We start from the raw sequence: 27,955 nt of genomic DNA, 5'->3' as shown, positions 1-27,955 counted from the left end.
CCTCTGGACCAATCCGGGAAGGAAGGGAACATCTGGGCGACCGCCTCCCTGCTTCTGGGGAGTGAGGGAGGCGATGAGCTCGACAGTGACTGGAGGGACCCGCAGGAGCTGGGCTGGCTTGTTGCAGCCACGGGAGAGGCTATTTTTTTGCCGAAGGGAGCGTGGGAAAGAGGAGGCAGCCCCCCACCGCCCCAGCCAGCACCCCGCACCTCTTTGGCATGTGCGCTCCTGCAGCGACTGGGAAGGTAAACCGGGCGATCCCGAGTCCTTTTCTCCCCGTTTTCTTGTTCTGAGCTTTAGGCTAGGACTTTGGCTGCTTAGTCCTCACCAGGACCGAGTCTCCTCCGTCTGCTTCCTCCTGCGCTCCCGGAGCTCGGCGCTGGCGAGAGTGCTTCTGAGCATGCAAAGACTTCCCCAAGCTCCGCCGAGGAAGCGCGCAGCGCGGGGCAAAGCTTCCAGGCGCCTGAGGGTGGGAAAGTATCGAGGCGAAGAAATGGAGTTGGCTTGTGCCTAACTGGGCTACTGGACCGCTCAAACCCAGTTTGGGCTCGCTCAGTTTAGCATCGCCTCCTTCCATTTGACTGGCAGCCGGGAGTGGGGCGGGGAAACCCTTTACCCCGGTACCTGATATATTTTAGGATAGGATAGGGACCGAACCTGGGACATTTCCCCTGCAAAGTGTGTGCTCTTCTCCTCACCAAGGCCGAAGCTTTCCCCAGCTAAGAACAGGGGGGGCTTCACCCGCCCAATAACCTCTCAGAGTCAGTGTTCAAGGATGTATCTTCAAGTCAGCTATGACCAGGGCTGGCCCATGCATGAGGCCAGGTGAGCGCAGATCCCCAGGGGCAGCAGATCAGAGTGTTGATCTCCCTCCTGCCTTTTCCCTGATGTCAATCTTCTCTCACCCCTTCTTCCCTAGCAGAGAGGGGGCGCAGCCCAATTTGGGCTTTGCCTTGGGTGCCGAAATGTCTTGGGCCAGCGCTGGCTATGACACCCTGTGACCAGCATCTCAGTCAAAATGAAACCCCTCTCGATGGTTGAGGTGGCTTTTGTTTTCTCCCTCGTTTTAACCTTGTGGTCTTCCTGTATATGTTTGCTGGAGGGTGTTTGCTTGATTAAGGATACCACATTTTTTTTCAATGAATCCAGGGACACTTTTCAACTTCAGTTGGAATGATAGGATTTTGTATGGGGACTGATTTGTAAATCCGGGGACTGTCCCCGGAAAACGGGGACATCTGGTAACCTTATGCTTGATGGCTTGGTGGAAGTCTCCCTCTTTGCCCCTGGATAGATCCAGTCATATGGGGAAGAAGTACAAGAGAGGCGGTGGCAAGGAGACGACCAGATTTCAGAAGTGTGTGTGTGTGTGTGTGTGTGTAAATTCATACTCACTCCGGAGCCAATTTGCAACTCCTCGCTCACCCCACCCAGATACTCATATATTTTTTTTTTGTTCTGGAGAGTCCCCAACACAACCCCACCTTGTAAGCCTGGAGTGTTCGAAACTCTGAAAAGTAACCATAGAAACACTACTAAAAGTTCTCCTCCATGTGAACCAGCCTCCTCCCTGGATGAAATAACTGTCTATATATAGAGAGCTCATATACGTGCCAATATGGAGGGATTAGGCGCAGATCAAAATACCCGTTTTGTGACTGGAGCTGAGGCTCATTCTCTGGCATTGTTTAGAGATGATGCCTATTATCTGGGCAGTGCGTTCGGTTCCTTAATATTTAATCTTTTATTTTATAATTTTAGATTCCACTCATTTCCGCTGCGGTCATTTGTTGTTGTTGTCCTTGCTTTGCTGCACATGCCACTTTTTAAATATATATATAAACTAGAAAGGTTCGCCATAACACTTTGCAGCGAATTAATGAAAAATAAGCTGTCTGTCTGCAGTTTTTCTCTTGGCGCCTTTGAATCGACACTTATCCTGTGTTTCTGAGCTTTCTCCATTCAGCAGACATTCTCCGCACTTATACATAGCGATCTATCTATACCTACATGAGAAATTAGATAGATAGAGCAATTATGATTTAGTGCCCTAGAGTGTGTGACTTATTGGGGAAAGGCTGTAGCTTAGCAAAAAAGCATCTGTGTTGATGCAGAAGGTCTTAACTTCAATCCTGGGCATCTTCAGGTGGGACTGGGAATGTCTGGGAGAGCCACTGCCAGTGTACAAAATAATAAGCTAGGTGGACCCAGTGGTTTGACTCAGTATAAGACAGCTTCCTATGAGCTAGGAAGTCCCCTCAGCGATTAATCATAGAATTGTAGAGTTGGAAGGGACCCCAAGGGTCATCTAGTCCAACCCCCTGCAATGCAGGAATCTCAATTTAGCCCTTCGTTCCTCAGACGCTCATCTGCAATAGGATAATAATGCTAACATACCTTGCAGGGTTCTTGTGAGATCACTGAAGATAATGCATGTGAAGTGCTTTAAACATTCATAAATCATGGGGATTTCATCCATATTGCTTTTTGATCAATTGATTAAACAATAGTTAATCAATTATACACAAAAGGCAAAGGCTGGGTGTGAGCAATCCATCAAGACCTTCTGCAGCATGGTGCATGAATAAAATCATTCAAAAACTCAGCAAATTTCCCAAGTTTTCATCCATCCTTTGCCGGAATCATTTGCCACTAGAGTCCTTCACTGGTGCCTCTTAATTGTTTTGGATTTTGGCAGGTATCAATTATGAAGTTTCATCAGGTGTCAAATGCAAAATGCCATTCTATATTGTGTGATAAATACTGTCAGATACTAAATTCTACAGCACACCATCAATCAAAAACAATTTGCACCTGCATTTTGACTCTCGGAGGCAGTCAGAAATAAAATATGCTGTGATTTCAATCTTCACATCCTATCAAGTTTCAAATGTTGAAATAAAAACAGACCATCTTAGCAAATGCAGATATCTGGGGCTTGATCCCTCTAGGGCAGGGTTCAGCAAGCTTTTTCAGCTGTGGGCTGGTTCCACTGTCCCTCAGACCATGTGGTGGACCGGACTATATTTTGAAGGAAAAAAACAAACACATTCCTATGCCCCACAAATAACCCAGAGATGCATTTTAAATAAAAGGACACATTCTGCTCATGGAAAAACACGCTGATTCCTGGACTGTCTGCGGGCCAGATTTAGAAGGCGATTGGGCTGCATCCGGCCCCCGGGCCTTAGGTTGCCTACCCCTGCTCTAGGGGCATAGTTTTGACATGCTTATCTGTAGCTGCATGGATGAGAGGCTGTATGCACAACTAAATGTTGTTTGGCATGCAACCAACAGTGTGGGACTCCTCATGAAAAGCACTCAAATCCCACTGTTGGGTTGCTGGAGGAGGATGGGGGGTGGGGAGTGTCTGGATTCAGCCCTTCCCATTCTCCTTTCCTGAGCAAACCGCTGATTGGCAGGATTTTAATCATTTAAAAACGGGTTCATCGTTAGCAGTGTGCTCCAGTTCGGATGACCAAGTTTCCTGTGTATATCCAGCAAATTTTCCAAAAGTGAAGAGGGTGCCTGCCCTGTGCTCCACATCAAAGTTTGCAGAGGGTAGAATTCCGATGTATTTTTAAGCAGAGGTTGGACAGCCATCTGTCGTGGATGCTTTAGCTGAGATTCCTGCATTGCAGGGGGTTGGACTAGATGACCCCTGGGGTCCCTTCCAACTCTACCGTTCTATGATTCTGTGAGATACTTTGGAAGGAAATGTGCCTTGGCAATCAATGTATAGAGCGGCTTCATTGTGAAGGCATGCTGGTGCGCTTAAGAAACCCAGACTTTTAAATATTGTTTTAAGAGACCGTGCTAGTAAGGGAAAACACATTGTGATGCTTTTGTCTGGATGGTCAATGCAGGGTATCAGCTGAGGGTCTTATATCAGCCTGGCAGAGATCAGCAGGCCCATCAACCAGCCCATCACAGAATAATATAACTGCAAGGTCTGCGACTGGACTTAACTGTCGGGGTCCTTTACCTTTTACCTTTAAGGATCAAAAGATTTGGCAGCACCACATCTCAGAACACCCAGATCTTTTTTAAAAAAATATTTTTTATTAGGAATTTCAACATAACAGTTTATCAAAAACGTATGATCCTCATTTCCCTCCCTATTTTTCCCTCGCCCTTCCCCAAGAGAAAAAAACCCCTCCCCCCCAGACTTCCCTCAGCTCCTCTCTCTGGTTTTTCAGCACATGTTATTCTCTGCATATTATAAAATTGTAAAGATCCTTAATTTATCTATCTATATGTTACCAATTATAAATTTGTGTATGTTTATTCAAAACCTGCCAGTTCATTTTGTTGTTTCTTTAAGTACTTTGTAAAAGGTTCCCATTCTTCTTTAAAGTCACAGTTGTCCTTATCACGTAGTTTGTGTGTCAATTTCACCAATTCCGCATAGTCCATCGGTTTCTCTTGCCGCAGTTCTTTGGTCAGGATTTCTTCATTCTTCCATCCTTGTGCTAGTAAGACTCTTGCCGCCTTTGCCGCGTACATGAAAATGTTTTTTAATAGAGCACCCAGATCTTTAATCCATCTGCTGACAATGTCTCCTGAACATGAGTGGCGGCACTATGGTCCTCATCCAATGCTTTAGAGGTGTTTAATAGACTCCCCCAAATCGTCCTCTCCAGCGGAAGAACCAGAGATGGATTGTGGATCAGGGTCTTCCACAGCCCTCTGCAATTAGGATTAATTATGTATATGCAGCATTCCGCCGCCCTGCCCCCAGCTGATTTCCTAACCACACTTAAGTGGTGCCATCGAAATCAATGGGACTTCCTTCCAGATCAATAGGTTTGAGGTTGAAGAGTTCATTCGCCAAGCACTTTTGCAAAGCTCCCTTTTCACAGTTACCCAGTGAGGGACCAGGCCCCGGCTATGTTCCCTTTTAGAGCTGGGGTGGGGGTGGGGTGGGGGTGAGGAGACCTGCCTGAGGCCGATTCCTGCCTCAGGTCACATTTGAACCCAGGTCCAGGTTTGTAAAAGAGTCGTGAGGGAGAGAAATCAACGCTGAAGACCAGTGTGAAGTTTGGGATGCACCATGTGGAAAGCACCTTGCTCTTCGTGTTTGGAACTTGGTCAACTGATGGGTTTGGGGGCTTGTCTGTTCTGGCAAATGTAAGGGAGTTTTTGAGCATCTCTCGGGCCACACAGCACCTCCCAGATGGGGCCAGCCTCGTATGCAAACACAGCCTTCATATCTTGAAAGAGGTAACCTGTCCTTATGAACCAGAAATGGCACGTCCCATGCAGAAGAGGAAGGTTTTAGAGAAACCCCGTGGGTTGCAGAGAAAACTGATGAATACTGGGCATGCTCAGTAGCCACGGAATGCTGAGCATGGGGGAGGAAAATGGGGGAAGGAAGCGGAATGCAATGGAGTATCGTGGGCCAGGGCATGGCTGGCTGGCACTAGAGTAATTGCATGCCCTGCTTTGCAGAGGACAGTTCCTTCTCTGAAAGAATCCTGTATTTGAAAGGCTGTCTACTGTGAGTCTGGCTTAAGCCGATAGGGAAAAAGAAATGGGGGCAGGGTCTTGAACTTGCCCATCAACAGTTAGCAGCACCTGGAGAGGTGAGTTGCATTGCATTGCTTTTTTTTAATATAAAATTTTTATTAGTTTTTCGACATATCGTTTTCAACAGTAATTAAACATACTTTCATATCTTACACCATTTTTTTTACTTCCATCAATCACATCTGAAAATTTTCCAATTTATTCAATAAATATACATTTCTTACTTCTACAATTACATTTAACTCATAACTAATATCTCTATTCTTTCTCTACTTTGCAATGCTTCATACATTTCTCCTTACAAAACTTATTGCAGTCCTACTAGCGTAATTTGTTGAGTACAGTTGCTCTTCAGATAGTTCGTATATTTCTTCCAATCTTCTATAAATCTCTGGTCCCACAGGTTTCAAATCCTTCCAGTCATTTTATCTAATTCTGCGTAGTCCATTAATTTTGTCTGCCATTCTTCTTTCGTCGGAATTGCATTGCATTGCCATTTAAATCCTAGAACCCCTGTTTCTAAATTTGCATCCAAATGCATAAATTAGCACAGGCAGCCTCCATAGAATCACAGAACTGTAGGGTTGGAAAGGACCCACCAGGGTCATTTAGTCCAGATTCCTGCAATGCAGAATCACTGCTAAAGAATCCCTGGCAGATGGACACCCAAGCCTCTGTTTAGAAACTTCCAATGAAACAGAGTCCACCACTTTCCAAGGTTATCCGTTCCACTGTCAAACAGTTCTTGCTGTCAGGAAGATCTTCCTAATGTTGAGTCAGAATCTTCTTTCTCATCATTGGACTCCTTTGATTCGTGCCCTACCCTCCAGAGCAGTTGAAAACCAGCTTGCTCCATCTCCCATGGGACAGCCCTTGAGATATTTGAGATAGGCTATCCTATCGCCTCTCAGTGCCCTCTTTTCCAGGCTAAACACACCCAGCTCCTTCAACAGTTCCTCATAGGGCTTGGTTTCCAGACCCTTGATCGTCTTGGGTTCCAGCTTGTCAACTTTTTGCCAATTGCTGGAAGACTCTTCTGGTTCCTATACGTGGTAAACATTTCTCTCTCTCTCAGCCTCATTTTGCCATTTTTGTGGGAGAGTTGGAGTTTTAGAAACTCCTGTGCACTCTAATTATTTGGGGTTCTGCCCCATGGCCTGGGACTTGAGAAGCTAAATCGCCAGGTGAGCTAAATCTTCGCGAACTTCGACAGCAGTCTTGAAACTTGCATGTCTGACGATGGAGAACTTCCCATCACACATAAACCACACAGGATTCTTCAGCTTTCTTCTGAGACTTCAATGCCATGCAGAGGTGCCACCAAAAGCCAACCCTGAAGGCTCCAGGGACAGTGTGGCTTCTGGACCATCCTAGAAGAAGAAGAGTTTGGATTTGATATCCCGCCTTTCACTCCCCTTCAGGAGTCTCAAAGCGGCTAACATTCTCCTTTCCCTTCCTCCCCCACAACAAACACTCTGTGAGGTGAGTGGGGCTGAGAGACTTCAGAGAAGTGTGACTAGCCCAAGGTCACCCAGCAGCTGCATGTGGAGGAGCGGAGATGCAAACCCGGTCCCCCAGATTATGAGACTACCACTCTTAACCCCTACACCACATTGGCTCCCGTACAGGCCCACAGTTGAAGTTCTTCTACTGTTTCAAAGAAAGATCTCCACAATTCCTAAACTAGTCTGCGCTGGCAAGGGGAAAGCTTGAGGGCAGTACATTTTTAACCCAGCGCATAGAACTATGGAATTTGCACCTGCAAGATGAAGGGCTGGCTATCAGGTTAGATGGCTTTAAAAGCAGATGGGGCAAATTCATGGAGAAAAAGACTATCAATGGCTACTAGCCACAATGGCTGTGCTCCACTGCTGGAGGCTGGATGCTCTTAAAGGCACAGACACCTGAATAGCAGGCATTTTCAGGGTATTTCTTTCCAGAATGCGGCAGCTAGACTGGTGACTGGGAGCGGCCGCCAGGACCATATAACACCAGTCCTGAAAGACCTACATTGGCTCCCAGTACGTTTCCAAGCACAATTCAAAGTGTTGGTGCTGACCTTCAAAGCCCTAAATGGCCTCAGCCCAGTATACCTGAAGGAGCATCTCCACCCCATTGTTCAGCCTGGACACTGAGGTCCAACTCCGAGGGCCTTCTGGCGGTTCCCTCACTGCAAAAATTGAAATTACAGGGAACCAGGCAGAGGGCTTTCTCGGCAGTGGCGCCCGCCCTGTGGAACGCCCTTCCACCAGATGTCCAGGAAATAAACAACTACAATGGTACCTCAGGTTACAGACGCTTCAGGTTACAGACTCCGCTAGCCCAGAAATAGTACCTCGGGTTAAGAACTTTGCTTCAGGATGAGAACCAAAATCGTGCGGCGGTGATGTGGCGGCAGCAGGAGGACCCATTAGCTAAAGTGGTACCTCAGGTTAGGAATAGTTTCTAGTTAAGAACAGACCTCCAGAATGAATTAAGCCCTTAACCAGAGGTACCACTGTATCTGACTTTTAGAAGACATCTGAAGGCAGCCTGTTTGATGTTTTATCGTGCTTTTAATATTCTTTTGGAAGCCGCCCAGAGTAGCTGGGGAGACCTGGCCAGATAGGCTGGGTATGTAATAAATTATTATTATTATTATTATTATTATTATTATTATTATTATTATTATTACAATGACGAGAGTTTGTTCTGGGCTGATGCAACACATCCAGGTGTGTGCTCTGACATGCTTCCGTCTCTTTCTCTCCCTCTCCCCTTTCTATCCTCTCCCCTGCTTCTCCCTCTCTCCTCGATTCAATCGAACAGGTGTTTGTTCAGCAGAACTGCGTGGGAAGCGATGCGAGCAGAGCCTGTGTGGAGGGAGAAACTCATCAGGGCTGCTGAAAACACCGTAGAGAGGCCCTCTGTGGACTGATTCGGCATTACGAGGTACGACAAATTGCTTTAATGAAAGCGCGACGCTGCAGAGCGACAACACTGTAACCAGCTGTGCTGTATACAAGACTCCGGTCTCAGGCCTCAGCTTCCACATGATGGTCTCATCTCAGCTGCTCTGCAGTGCCACCACTGCAGATGGGCACAGGGTGGTACTGCAGGCTGTACCCCAGCTGTGATCAGGTGACGCAGGAGAGCCAATAAGGTGCCACCCGCCCCTTTAACGTGACCGACTCTATCCTGGCTCCTCAGTTTGTAGGATTTGTTAGTATATTTATAACCACTTTCTTACTTACAACACAGGAAACTGCTGCCTTGTGTCCAGTCAGACCATTGGCCTATTTGGCTTAGTATTCTCTGCTTTTAAATTAATATTATATTCGATGCTCCAATAAGCTATGAAAAAGTGCCAAGTATTAATTGAATTGGTTTTTCTCAGTCGTCCTCCCCAAAGTTGTAAATAAATCACAGCGGTTTAGCTTAAGCTCAGAGCATCCCGAAGCCTTCCGAACCCACTCCTATAAAAAGGCCCTCTTTCGCCGCCAATTTTTGTGGTGGTGACGTGATTAGGTTAAAAATAGTTCAAATATCCTTGCATGCCACCCCTTTTAAAATCTGGATAGAAAGAGCAAGTCAGGGAAACAGCCCACCACCAGAACAATCTTAGACATTTCTGCTCAGACATAAACCCACGCAGAGCTGTTGCGGTGGTTCTTTTTGTTAAAATTTGTATTTCCATCGATCTCAGGGTGGTTCACAAAATGAAATTATGGGAAACTCAAAATATATAATAAGGAACAAAAAACAAACCAATAATCCCCCCTCCCACTATACATTTGAAAGGGCATTGGGTATCAACCAGCCAAATATCAGGTTGAAGAGGAATGTTTTTGTTTAGAGCCTAAAGGTTCTTAAGGAGAACATTCCACAAATGGGGAGCCACCATAGAAGATGCCCGTTCTTGTGTTGCCAACGTCTGGACCTCTTGCAGAGGAGACACACACAAAGAAGGGCTTCAGAAGATGATCTCAGGGTCCGTGTAGGTTCATATGAAGAGAGGCAGTCCTTCATTTGGACCTACCCGGTTCAATGGGGCTCGCTCCCAGAATATAGCAGGGTGAATGGCTGTTATGTACTGAGGTGAATAGGATCCAAAATGCAGCAGTCTGGGACTTCCGGGGGCGGCGCGAACGGTAATGGCGGTCTCCTTCCACTCGTGAAGGGGAAGCTCCGCAGAAACGGGTCGTCCGCTACGGCAAAGCGGAGACCCCTGCTAGAAACCCACAGGTGGGGATAGCCTGTGGTCGTGGGACTCGGCGGGCGCCTGTAGCGCTCCTCCGCTACGTGAAGGGACCCCGTAAGGAGCTCCGGATCGTGTCGGGGGTGGCGCGGCGTTGTGAGTCGATCGCTCTTTTTGCGGAGTGATGCCGCTAAGCTGCTGCCGGTGAGCGCTGACCCTTTTCCTGGGACTATTCGGCTACAAACTTCAACCCGTAAGTGGGGAACTTTATTTGATTTATGAAGATAAATTTAAGAATTTGGCACACAAGCGGGAGACGCAACCAGGAAGTCCGTCTCCCGGGTTTTGTTTCAAGAACAAAGCAAAGACTCTTTAAAAACCCAAGCCCCAGACTTTGGGATAAATAAGTTGCAAACTCTCACATCAAGCTTTGAAGACCCCCTCTCAATTTTATTGAGGGGAGGAGGGGTGAAAAAATCAGCTTTTTCCAGCCGATTCCTTTGAACTTCGGGACCGTAGAACATTGAATCCCTGGCTACTGAGCTGCCAGGGTTTGGAATTTGAAGGCTACTTTGGAACTGTTACTTTATATCTCGCACTTTGCTGAGACAACTCATCTTTGCCAAAGAGTAACTCTGTGGAAATTTAAGGAATTTAAGAGGAGTCTGAAGGTCTTTTATAAATTGGATATTGTTTAACGTCTAGAGGGAACTTTTTAACTTTTATGAACTGCGACATTTCTGAGCTTTCCTGACTACAGTATCCCTCTAGTGGAATAATTTGGTTTGGCAACCTACTGGGGGAATTTTCCATCTGTTGATTTGGGGATTTCCATGAGAAAGACAGACTGTGAGACCGACCTTGACGCATAGATAAGAAGGGTTATGAGCGGAAGGACAAGATCAGCCAAAGCCAAAACACTGCAAACTACTTTAACTTCTCAGCTGCGCAGATCCTCTGTCCCCACAATCCCTGTGGCACAAGTGGAAGATATAGAACAACCTAGGCCGGAAGGAATGGCCTCAGGTGGGGACTTTACTTCAGTGTTAAATAAAATATTTGAAAAGTTGGAAGGTTTAAGTAAACAAGTCTCTGACCAGTCAGATAAGATAGACCAAAACACCGCAAGCATTAATAACTTGACTCAACAAGTAAACTTAAATGCACAAACTATTGGAAAGTTGGTGGAAGACACTACCGCAAACCGTAAAATTGCTGAAGAGGCAAAGCAGAAAGTTGAAGAAGTTCAGGGAGAAATCAAACCTATGCGCAAACAGATAGGAGAACACCAGGCACTGCTGTCTATGATCGAACTGAAAAATAAGGAAAACAATTTAAGGATCAGATCTGTACCGGAAATTGACAATGAAAATCTAACTGAGTACCTCACGAAGGAATTTACACAATCTTGGCCCTTGGAAGAAGAAAAGGACTTTAAAATTGTGAGCGCATTCAGACTGGGAAAGGGAGGGAGGAAGATTAAGTCGAGAGACTGTCTAATCTCCCTCAGAACGAGGGAGGAAAGAGATAAAATCCTGAGTGCGCACTTCAAGACGCCATTAGAGATCCAAGAATCAAGGTTGGAAATTTATAAGGATATTCCTAAGCATTTGTTGGAGCTCAGAGTGAATTACGGTGATCTGGTGCAACTTCTGAGAAGCAACAGGATTATCTTCAGATGGGAATTCCCCCAAGGGATTTCCTTTACCTTCAGAGGGAAAAAAGTTAAAATCAAATCGGTGGAAGATAAAGACAAATTTTTGAACGACTACGGAGAAGACCTTCAGAAAGGGATTGAAGAGCCAAGCGATCCAGGATCGGGATCATCAAGTCTAATACCTGCACCTGGGGAATTGAAAGATCCTAAAGACACGCCACTTCTGGGAGCAACAGGAGGAAAATAACACCATCTTAACATGTCTCTGCAACTACTAAGTTGGAATACCAACGGTCTAAACTCCCCAGAAAAGAGGAAGAAGGTTTTTCATTTATTAAAAAAGGAACAATTGGACATAATTTGCTTGCAGGAAACACATGTGATTAGGCTGCACAGAAAAGTGTTAATTAATAAAAAATTAGGCCAAGAATTTATCTCATCAGACAAGGTTAAAAAGAGAGGTGTGGCAATTTATGCAAAAGAAAGCCTATCACCAAAGCTTCTTTTTAAAGATGAACAAGGAAGAATTTTGGCAATAGAAATCCAAACACAAGGAGAGAAATTTCTGATCTTAGGAATTTATGCGCCAAATGAGGGGAAATCAGAGTTTTACAAGAAATTGCATGAGACGTTGATGGACTTTATTGACTATAACAATATTATTATGATGGGAGACATGAATGGAGTGGTGTCCACGAACATGGATAAAGCACAAAGACAGACCATAACGAAAGAGGGCAGACTACCAAAAACCTTTTTTGAACTGACTGACAATATGGATTTGATTGATATTTGGAGGACCAAAAATCCCCTAGGTAGAGAGGGAACATTCTTTTCTGAAGCCAAAATGACATGGACAAGGATCGACCAAATTTGGACAACTAGAGGCCTGGCACCTAAAATAAAAAAGGTGGAAATCTGCCCAAAAACCTGCTCCGACCATAATGCGGTAAAGATGGAAATGAAACTAACACCTATCGGTTCCTTCAGATGGAGGATGAATGACACCTTACTAAGAAACCAAGATATCGTAAGGAAGGCCCAAAAGACTCTGAAAGACTATTTTGAAATTAATATGAGAACTACGGTTGAAAAAAGAACGGTTTGGGACGCAAGCAAAGCGGTCATGAGAGGGTTCTTGATTCAACAGAATGCAATAAAAAAGAGATCTCAAAATGAGAAGAAAATGAAAATTTTGGAAAAAATAAAACAAGGGGAGAAGAAGTTAAGAGTTAAACCAAACTCAAAAGAGATTCTAAGAGAGATTAAGTTATATCAGGTGCAATATATGAAATTGATTAATGAAGAAATAGAGTGGAAAATTAAACAAATGAGACAAAAGACTTTTGAGTCAGCTAATAAATGTGGGAAACTATTGGCGTGGCAACTGAAAAAAAGACAGAAGTTAAATACGATCACAAATCTTGAGATCAACGGAAAAAACATACAGAGCCCCGAGGAGATTAGAAGGTGCTTTCAGAGATATTTTAAACAACTTTATACGCAAGGGCCGCAGAAAGAAACTGAGATAGACCAATTTTTAAGAACCAATGGATTACAAAAAATATCTTCAGAAAATAAATTAGTATTGAACCAGCAAATTACAGAACAAGAAATTGAAGGTGCCATTCAGAACATGCAACTGGGCAAATCTCCAGGACCGGACGGACTAACCTCCAAATATTACAGAACTTTGAAAGATCTCTTAATTCAACCATTAAAGGAGGTGTGTAATGAGATTTTGGAAGGGAAAAAGGCGCCTGAATCGTGGAAAGAAGCATACATCACATTGATACCCAAGACAGAAGCTGAAAAGACACAACTAAAGAACTACCGTCCCATCTCCCTTTTGAATGTGGATTACAAAATCTTTGCAGACATTTTAGCTAGCAGACTTAAAAAAGTATTAATGGAAGTAATACATAAGGACCAGGCAGGCTTTCTCCCAGGTAGACACTTGTCTGATAATACAAGGAATATAATTGACATTCTGGAGTTGTTGCAAAGGAATATCAACACGAAAGCTGTTTTAGTTTTTATTGATGCGGAGAAAGCCTTTGATAAAATCTCTTGGAGTTTTATGAAGAAAAATTTGAAAGGGATGGGAGTGGGTCAGGGGTTCGAAAATGGTATAGGAGCAATATATTCAGAACAAAAAGCGAAATTGATTGTAAACAATGTGGTGACTGAAGATTTTAAGATAGAAAAAGGAACACGTCAGGGCTGCCCTATCTCTCCATTATTATTTATCTCGGTCCTGGAGGTGCTGCTAAACATGATAAGAGGGGACCGATTTGTAAAAGGCATTCAGGTCGGAGCCAAACAATATAAATTGAAAGCCTTTGCAGATGATTTGGTTCTAACTTTACAGGAGCCGGAATCCAGTATGAAAAGAGCTTTGGAATTGATTAAAGAATTTGGTCATGTGGCGGGATTTAGGTTAAACAGGGTAAAAACTAAAGTATTAGAGAAGAATTTAACTCAAATGGAAAAGGATAGGTTTCAGAATGAAACAGGTTTAATGGTGGTTAAGAAAGTGAAATACCTAGGGATTAATATGACGGCGAAAAATTTGAACTTATTTAAAGAGAACTATGAGAAATGTTGGGCAGAAGTTAAAAAAGACTTAGAAATCTGGTCTAACTTGAAGCTTTCCTTGTTGGGTCGAATTGCAGCTATAAAAATGAATGTATTGCCTAAAATGCTATTTTTATTTCAATCCTTGCAAATTTTGGACAAGATGGATTGTTTCAAGAAGTGGCAGAGAGACATCTCTAGATTTGTCTGGCAGGGCAAGAAACCTAGAATTAAGTTTAAAATTTTAACTGATGCAAAAGAAAGAGGTGGATTTGCCCTGCCAGACCTTAAATTGTACTATGAATCAGCAGCATTCTGCTGGCTGAAAGACTGGCTGCTTCTTGAAAATACAGACATTTTGGATTTGGAAGGTTTTAATAATGTTTTTGGGTGGCATGCATATCTTTGGTACGACAAGGTTAAAGCTCATAAGGCATTCAAAAACCATATTGTCAGAAAATCTTTGTTTAATGTCTGGATAAGATATAAAGACTTGCTGGAAAGTAAAACCCCAAGGTGGTTGTCACCTATGGAAGCTAAGGCTCAGAAAAAGCTCAATATGGAGGCTAAATGGCCAAAATATTGGGAAATTTTGGAACAAGAAGGTGACAGATTGAAACTGCAGAGTTTTGAAAAATTAAAAGACAAAGTGCGAGATTGGCTTCATTACTATCAAATAAGAGAGGCCTATAATTTGGATAGAAAAATTGGCTTCCAGGTGGATAAATCGAAATTGGAAACAGAACTGTTAGAACCAAAAACTAAGATTTTGTCAAAGATGTATAACTTGCTGTTGAAATGGAACACGCAGGATGAAACGGTCAAATCAGCAATGATTAAATGGGCGCAGGATCTAGGTCATAATATTATGTTTGCTGATTGGGAGCAGTTGTGGACCACCGGTATGAAATTTACGGCATGTATTGCCTTAAAGGAGAACATTATGAAAATGATTTACAGGTGGTACATGACCCCAGTCAAGCTTGCTAAAATCTATCACCTGCCTGACAATAAATGTTGGAAATGTAAAGAAGCTGAGGGAACATTCTTTCACCTCTGGTGGACTTGCCCAAGAGTTAAGGCTTACTGGGAAATGATATATAATGAACTTAAGAAAGTACTTAAAAGTACCTTCCCCAAGAAACCAGAGGCCTTTCTCTTGGGCATAGTTGGCCAATGGGTGCCAAAGAAAGATAGAACATTCTTTATGTATGCAACAACAGCAGCAAGAATACTTTTAGCTAAATATTGGAAGACACAGGATCTACCCACCGTGGAGGAATGGCAGACGCAAGTGATAGACTACATGGAGATGGCTGAAATGACTGGCAGAATCCGTGACCAGGGAGAAGAATCGATGGAACAGGACTGGAAAAAGTTTAAGGACTATCTACAAAAATACTGTAAAATCTTTGAGTGTCAATAGGATGTGGGAAGTAAAAGTAACAGGGTTTGTGTGACTTTGGTCAAAGGTGTGTGAAAAGAAGAATCTAAGAAAAAAAAGGATAAGGGGTTATGAACAGAACAATATTATGTCATATTTTATAAGATGAGGTACGGATTAAAATAATGGAAAATGGGGACATAATAATTAGAATATAACATTAAATATGGTTGAAACAAGGTTCTGAATTTGCTGAATCTGATTGGAGTAAAGTGGAACACAAAAAAGGGGGATGTGAGGAGGTCAAGACAGAGGGGTATGGAACTTTACAAATTTAAGAGTGTTTTTCTTTTTTCTGTTTTTCTATTTTTCTTCTTTCACTTTTTTCTTTTTTCTGTCACATATTGTTGTTTTTCTTGAGCTTTATGTATGGAAATGATACATTTTGAAATGATGAATTCTTTGTTTTGTAAAACTTTAATAAATATGTATTAAAAAAAAAAACAAAATGCAGCAGTCTGATTGGTCCTAGAAAAATAGGATTCAGAATGCAGCAGTCTGATTGGCCTGGAACAATAGAATGCAGCAGTCCGACTGGCCCTAGAACAATAGGGTCCAGAATGCAGCAGTCTGATTGGTCCACAGGAGCCACCCAATCCAGCTCCAGGTGGAAGTGAATCTGCAACCTGATTGGCCTACAGGAGAATCCCAGAATTAGCCAATCACATGGGGCCCATTGTGTAAATAATGTATATAAAGCAGACATTTTGGGGGAATTTCCATTCCTCCTCACCAGTATGAGCTGAATAAAAAGCATGAAATCCACTCTCAACTCCGAGTATATTTCAATGGCAGAGACAGGTTAGATTCTGTGGCCCTGCAGATGTTGTTTCCATATGAACCTACCTGGACCCTGAGATCATCTTCTGAGTCCCTCCTTCATGTGCCTCCTCCTTGAGAGGTCCAGAGGATGGCAACACAAGAACAGGGCCTTCTCTGCAGTGGCTCCCTGTCTGTGGAATGCTCTCCTCAGGGAAGTTCGCCTGGTGCCTTCACTATACCCCTTTAGGCACCAGGCAAAAGCATTCCTTTTTAACCAGGCCTTTGGTTGATCTGATTGACATCCTATGCCCTTTTAAAATGTGGCTTTTTGGGGGGGGAGGGCAATTGGGCTTATTGCTTTTATTTTTATTATGTATTCTGTGGTTTTATCTCTTGATTTTATTTTGGGAACCGCCCTGAGACCCCTGGGTATAGGGTGGTATGATAATAATAATAATAATAATAATAATAATAATAATAATAATAATAATGTGTGTGCCTCACACAGTTAAAATATGCATGGTAAAGGAAAACGTTTGTTGACTTTTCCTTCAAAAATCTGGCTTCGGCACATGGATTCTGACAAGAGGCCCTGAGGCCAAATGAGCAAAGAAAGAAAATAGAATCCCAGTCCAACCATTTTATCCCTGGTCATTTGGCAACCTTATGGTTCATGCATCAGAGAAGGTTTCATCTTTGCTCTATACCTCCCGCCCCAAGGGAGACTGAAAATGCAAAAGTGTAACAAAGACGGATGGTTGGCAACAGATTCGACGGCAAGGGCACTCTGCAAGTGCACACACTTCACTTTAGGTTATGAAGTCGAGGCTGCCAAGAACATCACCATATATCCCATGATGTCAGCCTTGTTTTGCCTCCTGAAAATCAATGTCAATTTCAGCTTGGCTCCAAGCCCTCCGGATTTGGTTTGTAAGAAGCTGCCTCTCGCTTCTTCGCTCCACCTTAGCTGGTTGCATATTGATTGTTTTTAAAGGCAGAGATAGTCTTTAAAACAAAAAAAAAACCAAGCAAAACAGGAGATAGTTGCCTTGGCCTTTCTAGGAATCCCAACAAACCAGAGGGAGAGATAGCAAGCAAATTCCAATTCTGGAACTCTGTTGCGGGGTGGGAGAGAAATCCCAATAAAGACAGATTTATTATTGCAGTGTCAGGTGCTTCAGAAATGCACCACAAAGCACTTTGCAAGACCTAATCTTGGCGCCTGGGAAGACAGAGCTATTCCGCCTGGCCTTTGGTTTGGACTCAGTCTGACCCTTATGTTTCCCTCCCCTTATGGTTTTGATCTATGGGCTACTTTTAAAACGAGGCTGCATTTTAAATTGCATTTTAACTTGTATTTTAAATTGGTTTTTTTCCCTATTATGATTTTACTGTAATTTTACTGGTGTTAGCTGCCCTGAGCCCAGCTCTGGCTGGGGAGGGTGGGGTATAAATAAAATTTATTATTATTATTATTATTATTATTATTATTATTATTATTATTATTACTGAGTACTTTGCATGATGCTTCCCAATGCCCCATAACCAGCTGACTGTCTGGGTTTTGTTTTTTTGGGAAGTGTCACGCAAGAGGCTTTGCAGACCCCTGTTGTCAGCACATCCCTTAAGCAGTAAAAGGGACCCCTGACCATTAGGTCCAGTTGTGACCGACTCTAAGGTTGTGGCCCTCATCTCGCTTTATTGGCCGAGGGAGCCGGCGTACAGCTTCTGGGTCATGTGGCCAGCATGACTAAGCCGCTTCCGGCGAACCAGAGCAGCGCACAGAAACGCCGTTTACCTTCCCGCCAGAGTGGTACCTATTGATCTACTTGGACTTGGACGTGCTTTCGAACTGCTAGGTTGGCAGGAGCAGGGACCGAGCAACGGGAGCTCACCCTGTCGCGGGGATTCGAACCGCCGACCTTCTGATCGGCAAGTCCTAGGCTCTGTGGTTTAACCCGCAGCGCCACCCACATCCCTTAAGCAGAGGCTTCTCAAATGCTCGGCAACCAGCTTCTGAAAGCACTCTGAGACTAGGCTCTGCTCCCATCTCTGAGATGCTACGCTCCTTTGCTGCCATTGTATTGAGAAAATTCTGCTCAAAAGGACAAAAGGAAGCACCGTTGAATGCTTAATGTTTTATTGAATTTTTAAAATAAAAAAATAAAGTAGCTAAACTGAATGTGACCTCGAGAGAAAATACTTTTATTTTGGTTTTGGATGGAACAGCTACTTAGGTTTTTCAGTGTGTCAACACTGCCACCTTGTGCCGAAAGGGAAATCTATCTTTTAAAACCTACAGCTGTGAGGTAAGTCATCTGTGCAGGGCTAACATCCCATAATTGCATTGCCTGAGGTGGGTGTTTGGTGATTCTGCCTTCCTGGTGGGATGGTCCTCTCTCCTGTTGCCTCCCAATCCTTTCTCCTCCTCTCTTCCCCTCCCCAGCATTAGACAGGGCAGTACTAGTGCTTTCTCGGCTGACACCTCCCCCTCCTTTTTGCTTTTATATATCCATTTCTTACATTAACGTGTCACCTTTTTTTCCTCCAAGGAGCTCAGAGCAGTTGACAGTGGTACCTTGGTTCTCAAACTTAATCCGTTCCGGAAGTCTGTTCCAAAACAAAAGCGTTCCAAAACCAAGGCGTGCTTTCCTACAGAAAGTAATGCAAAAATGGATTGATCTGTTCCAGACTTTTAAAAACAACCCCTAAAACAGCAATTTAACATGAATTTTACTATTTAACGAGATCATTGAACCATAAAATGAAAGCAATAAACAATGTACTGTGGTCACACAACCAGTCAATCCGTAGCTGGACTGACTGGGTTCCACACAGCCGCAAAAACAAAACAAAACAAAATAAGCCACAAAAACAAAAACGCAAAATAAATAGTGAAAAGAGACAGACCTCAGCGTAATACTCAAAACGGAAGCGTAGCACTCAAAATGGAGCATGTTCGGCTTCCGAAAAATGTTCACAAACCAGACCACTTATTTCTGGGTTTGCAGTGTTTGGGTTCCAAGTTGTTTGAGTACCAAGGCATTTGAGAACCAAGGTTCTCAATGTACCAAGGTACATTGTTCTTCCCTTTCTCTGTTTAATCCTTCCAACAAGCCTGTGAGAGGGCGGGTGTGTGTGTGTGTGTGTGTGTGTGTGTCTTGTTAATTCCCCCAGTGCTCCAGCAGATGACATTCCATTTCCTCTGGAAAAAGACCTGGGGTGGAACTCCCGTATTATATACTTCCTCCACGGTTCTGCTGGGCTCCATACACAGAGCTGATCATGGTGCAATTGCTTGCAAATGGATGTCGTGTGATTGTCGAAAATTGCAGCCAAATGCAACAAAAATTGATTTTACTTCTGAAAACAAAAACAAACCATATTTCTTTCTTTAGAATATCTATAACCTGCTTTATCAAAAATGTTTCCTAACACAATAAAGATGGGAATAAAACACAACTGAAGCCGACAGTCCAATGGAATCAGGCATACGGAAAGCCAACAGCACAATTCCTAATGACAACTCCTCCTTCTTTGCACAGCAGGTCCCAGCCAAGTATCGACAAATACCTTAACAACGTCGAAAGTAGCCTATTTTAAGAGGAAATATGCAGAAGAAGAAGAAGATTTACATCAGGATTACCAGGGGTATTTTCCAAAAGTGAGTATGCTTTTGAGATCAAAAAGAATTGACCTCCCCCCCCGCCCCTGAAAAAATAGATTTTGACAAACAAACAAAGAGAGCCAGTGTGGTGTAGTGGTTAAGAGCAGTAGTCTTGTAATCTGGTGAACCGGGTTCACTTCCCCGCTCCTCCACATGCAGCTGCTGGGTGACCTTGGGCTAGTCACACTTCTCTGAAGTCTCTCAGCCTCACTCACCTCACAGAATGTTTGTTGTGGGGGAGGAAGGGAAAGGAGAATGTTAGCCGCTTTGAGACTCCTTTGGGTAGTGATAAAGCGGGATATCAAATCCAAACTCTTCTTCTTCTAACTTACGACATTGCTGTAGAGACCTAATTTCAATCCAATAGGTAAAGGTAAAGGGACCCCTGACCATTAGGTCCAATTGTGACCAACTCTGGGGTTGCGGCGCTCATCTCGCTTTATTGGCTGAGGGAGCCGGCGTACAGCTTCCGGGTCATGTGGCCAGCATGACTAAGCCTCTTCTGGCGAACCAGAGCAGCGCACGAAAACACTGTTTACCTTCCCGCTGGAGTGGTACCTATTTATCTACTTGCACTTCGTGCTTTCAAACTGCTAGGTTGGCAGGAGCAGGGACCGAGTAACGGGATTCGAACCGCCGACCTTCTGATCAGCAAGTCCTAGGCTCTGTGGTTTAACCCACAGCGCCACCAGCGTCGCTTCAATCCAATACAGAGGCCAAATTTATTTATTTATTTGATGCTTTTATATACTATTTTCTGTCACAAAGTGAACTCTAAGTGGTTTGCACAGAGCACGCAAAACAATAAAAACACAAGTTCTGAAAGTTACTCATAGCATTTTTCCCCCAGTGAATTCAGAAGGGCCCCATTTGCTTTAATTTTTCATTCTGTCTGAAGTCGAAATCCAAAGTCCCATGGCCTTTCCCAAGCCGGTGCCCTCCAGAAGTTGTAGAACTTTATCTCCTATCATCCTCATTCCACCTGCCCAGTGATCAGGGATGATGGGAGATTCGGAGTAGGGTAACCAAAATGATTAAGGAGGTGGGTCAACTCTCCTACATGGAAAGGTTGCAGCATTTTGGGCCTTTGTGGTTTAGAGAAAATGGTGACACGGTGAAAGTTTGTAAAATTAGGCATGGCATGTAGAATGTAGATGGGAACAATGGTTTCTTCCTCTCTCATAACACTAAAACTCATGGAAACCCAGAGAGGCTGAATGTTGGAAGCCTCAGGACAGAGAAAAGGAAGGATTTTGGGCCAGATAACCCTAACGGTCCCTTCCATCTCATGATGCAGTTCAACGGAGGGAGAATCGGGTGCAACTTTGGCCCACCTTTGTACAGGTTTTGAATCCAGTCTTCTTCACCATCTTGCAGAAATGTTGTGGGTAGCAGGAGAGGATATATTGATGAAATATTATCCTTCCTAACTCACACTAGTGAGTTTATTCATATAGCAGAGTACATTCCCCTCTTCACACAGCAGGAAGCTAGTTGCAGATTGGTTAGAATCTCTTAAGTTCTATTATCCCTGGTAAGAACCCTTTAATTCCCCCCTAAAAGAATACAGACACAACAGTCTTCTTTTAAAAGTAATAAGACATTTACTCACATTCAGTTCACAGTTGGATCCCTGAAGGCAGCCTTTAGCTTAGAGTTACAGAAGAGGGTTTGAGTTAATCCCATATGGGAACTCATCCCACATGCAGTCCAAGACAAGAAAAGGCATCAAAAGAGGAAGGTGGCAGCATGACTGGACCTTTTGTTAGGTCTGGAAGGGTCATGCCAACCTACCTGGTCACATGCAAAGGAAGGATGCTCCAGACCAGGTGTAACAGGAAGTTCAACTGGCTGGACCAACATTCCCCTGCATGTCCACTCTAGGCAAACAGGAAATGTTGTATTTGACTGCTTATGTTGCATCCCACACACCTGATATTTCTGTTATGCACTAAACCAGTTTTCTGCACTAACGTTCTCTATTTATCCTTTGAACTCACCTCAGCACCTGATCCTGCCCGAAGACCGGACTTGTATCTTGAAACTTTCTCTGCAGAAGCTCCAGTTCCTTGAGGATCCTGAGATCTACCTCCGCCGGTCCGTCTTGATCAACAACCTGTTGCGGAAGATTCACGTGGAAACGGAGAGGGAACGCTATGAATACTTTAAGGGGAGTCCGTGCTGCCGGACTGCCTACGCGGATGCACGAAAACGGCTGAAGTTCATGGTCCAAGAATGCCGTTCTCAATCCCTTTATTACGAAGAGCTGCATTCGTATCATATCGTGCCTTACCCTACGGAGAATGCCATTTATGGAGTGGGCTACAAGAGTGGCCATCTGGAGCAGAATTCTCAGTTGCTTATTTATAAGATGGAGTAACGGTCGTGCTTTCTTTTCTTGTAGACCTGCTGGCTGCTTTGCTTCTGAGCGGCTAGGAGGGCTTCTTAGCCTGCTACGGCGAGGCGCTAGCTGCAACCGTAGGGAGAGGTCCAAGGTTAGTGCGTCATCTTAGGCTGCAATGATGGTTGCTCTGGGCGAGCTTTGGCCAGCTTGGTTGCAAACATCGCTTGGAACTGGTGCAATAGGGAGGTTCCTCAGAAGCAGAGAGAGATCTTGTGCTCAGCGATCAGTGGCTTTTCGATTTGTCCGTTATGTATATAGATGAATTAACATTAGCAGCTTAACTAGACCACCCTTGCTTAGGAAATGTAAACTGGCGACAGGAGACTAATCCGTTAGTGAGGTTTTTGGTGAGAATCAGAAAAGGTGGGTGGGATTGACTTCTCAGAAGGGTCAAGAAACAAGCTTTCATTTTAAGGGAGTCCTTCGGCACCGAAGGGTTCTCTGCCGTTACAGATATGGATTCCTTTTCACGCTTTTTTTGCTTAGGGTATTCCACGCTATTAACTGTTCTGAGATTGTTATGCTTAGCCATTCATTTGCTGGCTTGCTGACTTTGCCAGCACGCATGGTTCCTTGTTTTGGTTAGCACTTCTGACTTTGTGTAACTTCAGTGAATTTGGTGAGCCGGAAAAACGCATTCGCCCCGTGATATCCGCTTTCTAAGCGATCCTCTTTGAGTTCCTGTCAAACTGATACGACGGTTCAGTGGCAGGGTGCTTATCAGTATTGATGCTTTGGCAGGTCGTTGTGTGTGTGTGTGTGTGTGTGTGTGATTTGGGGGACAAATATATGTTTGATTCAGTGAACCATACGAGGCAGTTGTCCCAGTGTTCACAGTTGATGAAGGCATCTAGCTGAAGCTTAGGAAATGTCTTCTACGACCCTCGAGCATGTCATACAAGGAAGATGGCTAATAGATCAACAAAGATTGGTGAGGATGCCATTGCTGCCCATGGTGTGTGGTGAAATTGCCAAAGAGAAGTATTAGACAGGAGGGTGCAGGAGGCCGCAGAACCCAAAACGAGAAATGCACCGAGTCCCGATTGACACTACAAGCTCATGGCAGATTTGTACCAATTTTTACTCTGGACTTCTGCTAAAGTATCTTGGGAACTATAGTTTGCTGAGGTTTTTGCTATCAGTTCCTACTACAATTCCCACAGTTCCCTAGGGAGGCAGAGTCAGTAGGAGGCGGTAACAGGGCCTTTCCTTTGGGCTTACGTCAAAATTAAACTTCAAGAAGTAGCGAGTTTAAGGCCGAATCCACACCACACATTGAAAGCGCATTTATACCACTTTAACAGTCCCAAGAAATCCTGGGAACTGTAGTTTGTTAAGGGTGCTGCAAGTTCCTAGGGGACCCTTGTTTCCCCCCGCAGAGTTATAAATCCCATAGTTCCCTGGGAAGAGGGCTTGACGGTTAAACCACTCAGGGAATTGCAGTTCAGAATAGGGGTCTCAGCACCTTTAGCAAACTAGACTTCCCATGATTCCTTTGGGGAAAGCCGTGGCTATTCAAAGAGGTCTGATAGTGCTTTAAATGTGTGATGCAGATGTGGCCTACATCTGCAGTGTGGGTGTGCATTCCAATCTAGGGAAGCTTATATTTGAACCTTTGAAAGTTGCATCATTCAGCATTAAAGGACACAACATTTTCCTGAAGATGCAGTGCTGAGATGAAGTCCGTATTGTGCTGTTCCGTGGCTCCTACTGAATTTCCTTCGGGTTTACGCGGGAGAACAATCCAAAGGGTTGGGCCCTAATGGGATGCCATCATTTGCAAGCATATGGATCTCTTTGTTTGCATTTGTACATTGTAACTTTATTTTATTTTTATTTTAAAGAAAGTTTAAGTTCAAGAAGGACTAATACTGACAGATGTTATACGAGGGTGTCCTCTTAACTTCCGCAAGCAAAGCCATTGTTCTTATGCAAGGGGCAGTTAAAGCCGTCTCTGAATGTTTCTTTTCTAGGGGGGCAAGTAAGAAAAATCTTTCGCGAAGTCTAGCAAAGGGGTGGGGAGGGAGGGGACAATCATTCTGAGCCAACTTAAAATGCCTCGTTTTTGCCTGTGTTTTTGCTCGTTTTTGCACACATCATTAGTTAACTCTAGCGGTGCTTGTGAGGATTCCCAGCTGATCGTGCGAATGGACCTCATTGTGTGTCTCTGGTGCTTGGCGATGTGGAAATCCTATTTTGTGATGCTCGCTCACACCTGAATGCTACAGCCAGCGAAGGATGAATGTCCTTGAGTACCAGGGCTGGCGCCGACCCACGCACTTGCCTATTGCTTGTTTCACAACATTTGTATGGCACTCGGTTGTAAGAAAACTCCAAAGCAGTTTGCAAATGCCGAGGCCCGTTGAGAGCCAGGGGCAGAATCATAGAACTGTAGAGTTGGAAGGGACCCTGAGGATCATCTAGTCCAACCCCCTGAAAATACAGGAATATGCAGCTGTACCATACGGGGATTGAGCCTGCAAGTTTGGCATCGTCAGCACCATGCTCTAACCGACGGAGCTCTCCAGGGTAGCCAACTCCAGATACTGGCTCCTCTGCGCACTGTTAGCCTTAACTGACCTTAGATTTCTCGTGCTTTGATGCCGCCTCGTGAGAATAGCTTTGCACAGAGGCTGCCTCTGTACTGCCTCTGCACAACTCAATAATAATGTTGAGCGCCGCGCTTTAGGCATCTGAGAGTGTATAAGCAGTTTGCCATCTCGGCTGGGGGCATTGGAGACTGACGTGTGCCTAGGAGGAAAGTGGCTATTTAGCGTTCAGTGGAATGTTGCATGTTTTTCCTGCTTTCTTTTTTAAAAAAAATAATGACGTGTAAATAAGGAATTTGAGGACATCAGCCTTTTCCCTACTGATCACAATGTGTTTGGAATATTGGTAATCCCAATGTAGTTAGAGTCAGCAGTCAAATTCACGGTGGCAGCAATCAGCCCTGGTGGTTTCCCTTTTTACCACTGAATCAGCGGAAGCTGGTTTACTTAGGGCGAATGGGGCACTGCCCCACCAACCTTAGAGTGCCCACAGCTAACCCCCACCAGCCTGCCTTCTTGCCTACAACCAGTCTAGGGGGGTGGCTCTGGCTTTCTGCTTCCTCCTCTGTGTTGCTCCTTCTTCAGCTCAGCAGACAGGAGGAGGGGGGCAAAACATAGAATGGCTCTGCCTGCCATTGGCTCTGGCGCCACCTGCTGTTAGTCTCCTTGCCTTCCGCCCTACCAGTCCCAATGGACATCAGCCATCATTGCATTGAATGTATCTGTTGGCAGCTCTGGCACATTCCAAGGAAAATTAAATGAAGTGTCCCAAGTTGTTCGGCTTACCTTGCTATTACTGTTGTTTTCATCCCAGTTTCCAACTGGTGAGAGATTCCAGGGGTTCCAGTGCTTACCCAGGTTTCGGTTTCCTTGGAATGAAGGTCCATGGAGGTGATGGTGTCTTTGGGATGTATGGCTTTATTTACGCATATATACAACCTGTGCATGGCATGGAACAGCTCACAGCAGCAACAGCCCAGCATATCTTGCTCCTTCATTAGGTTTCCAGGGAGCCGTGAGCCACAGCTTTGGGACAAGCACAGATCAAGACAAGTCTCTGTGTCTCCAGCTTCCAGCATCAGCCAAAACTCTGTCCTGATCCACAGGCCCAACAGAGGGACTGTGTGCATGGTTTGGTGCAGGGATGCCAAAGAAGGCTATCGAAAACACCAGAAGGGTCAATTCTAGTGCTTTATTATAAGACTGACAACTGACTAAACTGACAACACAGCCTGCAAAGTCTTGCTGCCGTTACAGACACAGGGCAAGCACCAGAGCAGTAAGAGGCCACCATGAATTGTCTGCAAAGTTAAGTATTATTAATACACAAAGCAAGCTACATAGGCTGGCATCAATAGCCCTATTAACTCACCCCTGGCTTAGAGGACCCTTCCACCTCTCAGATAAAGGAGTAGCCAGCTTGAGAAGCTCCCTTGTCACCACTAACTGAATGAAACAAAGGCTCCCAAGCTCCCAAGCAGATAAGCATTTGTGAGATATTCTTGCAGCAAATAACAGTTAGTCCCCAGCTTAGCTTGACTACCAAGATGGTGTTTGCAGACCTTCTGACACAGATTCCCCAGTGGTCCTACCCAAACTCACAAGCAGAAACACATGGTCACCCTTCGCCTATTGTTCTCCCTTCTAGAAGGATGTGGCATCCAATTAGGTGATGTGGGAAAACACTCACCCATTCATGGAAGCAGGGCAGCCACTTTGGACATGTAAATGGAGGTACTTAACTGGCCAGATAAGCTCCTTAACAAAGGAGCAGGTTTGGCTGGTTCAGCAGGTTTCCTGTTACTCTTTCTGACCTCACAGGTCACAAGTTTGGAAGGGACCTGCAGGTGTCATTCATACTGACCCCTATTATTATTAAGCATCTTGAAGCCATTTCACGATACAATAAAACATACATAAAACAATTGCGTATATAAAAACAGCTGAACCAACTGCATAGCCACCTCCTCTCTCCAATCATTATAAGATAACCCTTTAGAGTGGCTATCCATCCCGAGTTGTTGTGAATGGGTAGCACGTTGCCATCAGAATTGCATCCAAAATCAAATAGTCTGGCAGAACAATTAAGGGTTCCAGCCAACATTAATCCTACTCATTGAAATCAACGGATGTGGCTAACTTAGGTACATAAATTTCAGTGGGTCTACTCTGAGTATAAATCATAGTCTCATGGAATGCCTAAAAGACTAGGCGCAATTTCTCAGAGGGGGGTTTGCATGCCTGTAGGATGTCATCTGCAATGGAACTTGAAGCCCTTCTGGCACTTCTTCCTTAGGGGAAACATCTGAAGAGCTTCAAGGAAAGCTAAAATAGTTTCAAGAGGACTAGTGACATGTCTCCTTAGGGTAGTGCTAGGTTTTCTTCCAAGTTGCCATTCTACAGCTCTCTTTAGCATTGCCATCTTAGAGTGCTGGTCTGTGGGCTAGTCAGAAAGCAGTAACCTGTTCACAGGGAGTTTGGCCCCAACTCACATCATCTTGAGCAGGGGGTGGGAACCTCTGGTCCTCTAGAGGTTGCTGAACTACAACTCCCATCAGCCCCAGCATGCATGGCCAATGGTCAGGGGTGATGGGAATTGTAGAGGTAGGAGATTGCAGTTTCCCTTACTTTGTGTGAGAAGAGGCATGGATTTTCCCTAAGGGTGACTATTACACAGACCAAAGTCCTTTCTTTGGTCCACAGAAGTTGAGACTACCAGGACAATTTGGGGGAGGGGAGAAGACACATGCCAATTTTGCCAGTTTGGAAAGGTGGATGCTATCAACATTTCTGTTTTGCTCTGTGGCAATGCAAAAGTCGTCAGTGTGGTGAATCTTGTTACGCCTCAATTTCAGGTCGGAAGCTATGAATGAGCTGTTATTCTAGAAAACCTGTATCTTGCTCACTCTTTTTTTCTTTCTTTCGCTCTTTGCTGTGGTTGCTGAATGTGTGTGGTTGAGTATATGGAATATTGTGCCTTAAAGTTCCCTTATCATGTGAGCCTTCAATTCTTCTCTGTGATAACTGTAAAAAGCGTGCTACAGCCGAGGATGATTTGATGCTCTGTGAAGATCCATGCTTGGTCCTTGGGTCTACCCTAAAAAGCCATTGTTCTGTACAAAACTCTGATAGGACTTCAGACTGTAATCAGAGCAGACCTGGACCCAAAACTCCGCATACATATTGAGA

General features: G+C 44.3%; 1 long non-coding RNA gene across 3 annotated transcripts in view; it reads left to right on the top strand.

The window, feature by feature from the left end:
* Positions 1–53: 53 nt before the first annotated feature.
* Positions 54–27,955, top strand: part of LOC310766225 — an 89,058-nt gene continuing 61,156 nt past the window's right edge. For 2 of the 3 annotated variants that reach the window (XR_014549963.1, XR_014549964.1), the window contains exons 1-4: positions 54–245; positions 8,338–8,460; positions 19,692–19,810; positions 21,819–27,299. This is a non-coding gene — a long non-coding RNA (uncharacterized lncRNA). Of the gene's footprint in view, positions 246–8,337; positions 8,461–19,691; positions 19,811–21,818; positions 27,803–27,955 lie in introns of those variants that run through there. The other variant, XR_014549965.1, reaches the window with a different exon arrangement.

This window comes from Podarcis filfolensis (assembly GCF_964270895.1).
Source record: "Podarcis filfolensis genome assembly, chromosome: 1".
Taxonomy (NCBI): domain Eukaryota; kingdom Metazoa; phylum Chordata; class Lepidosauria; order Squamata; family Lacertidae; genus Podarcis; species Podarcis filfolensis.
This window is presented reverse-complemented; position numbering and strand designations above follow the sequence as displayed.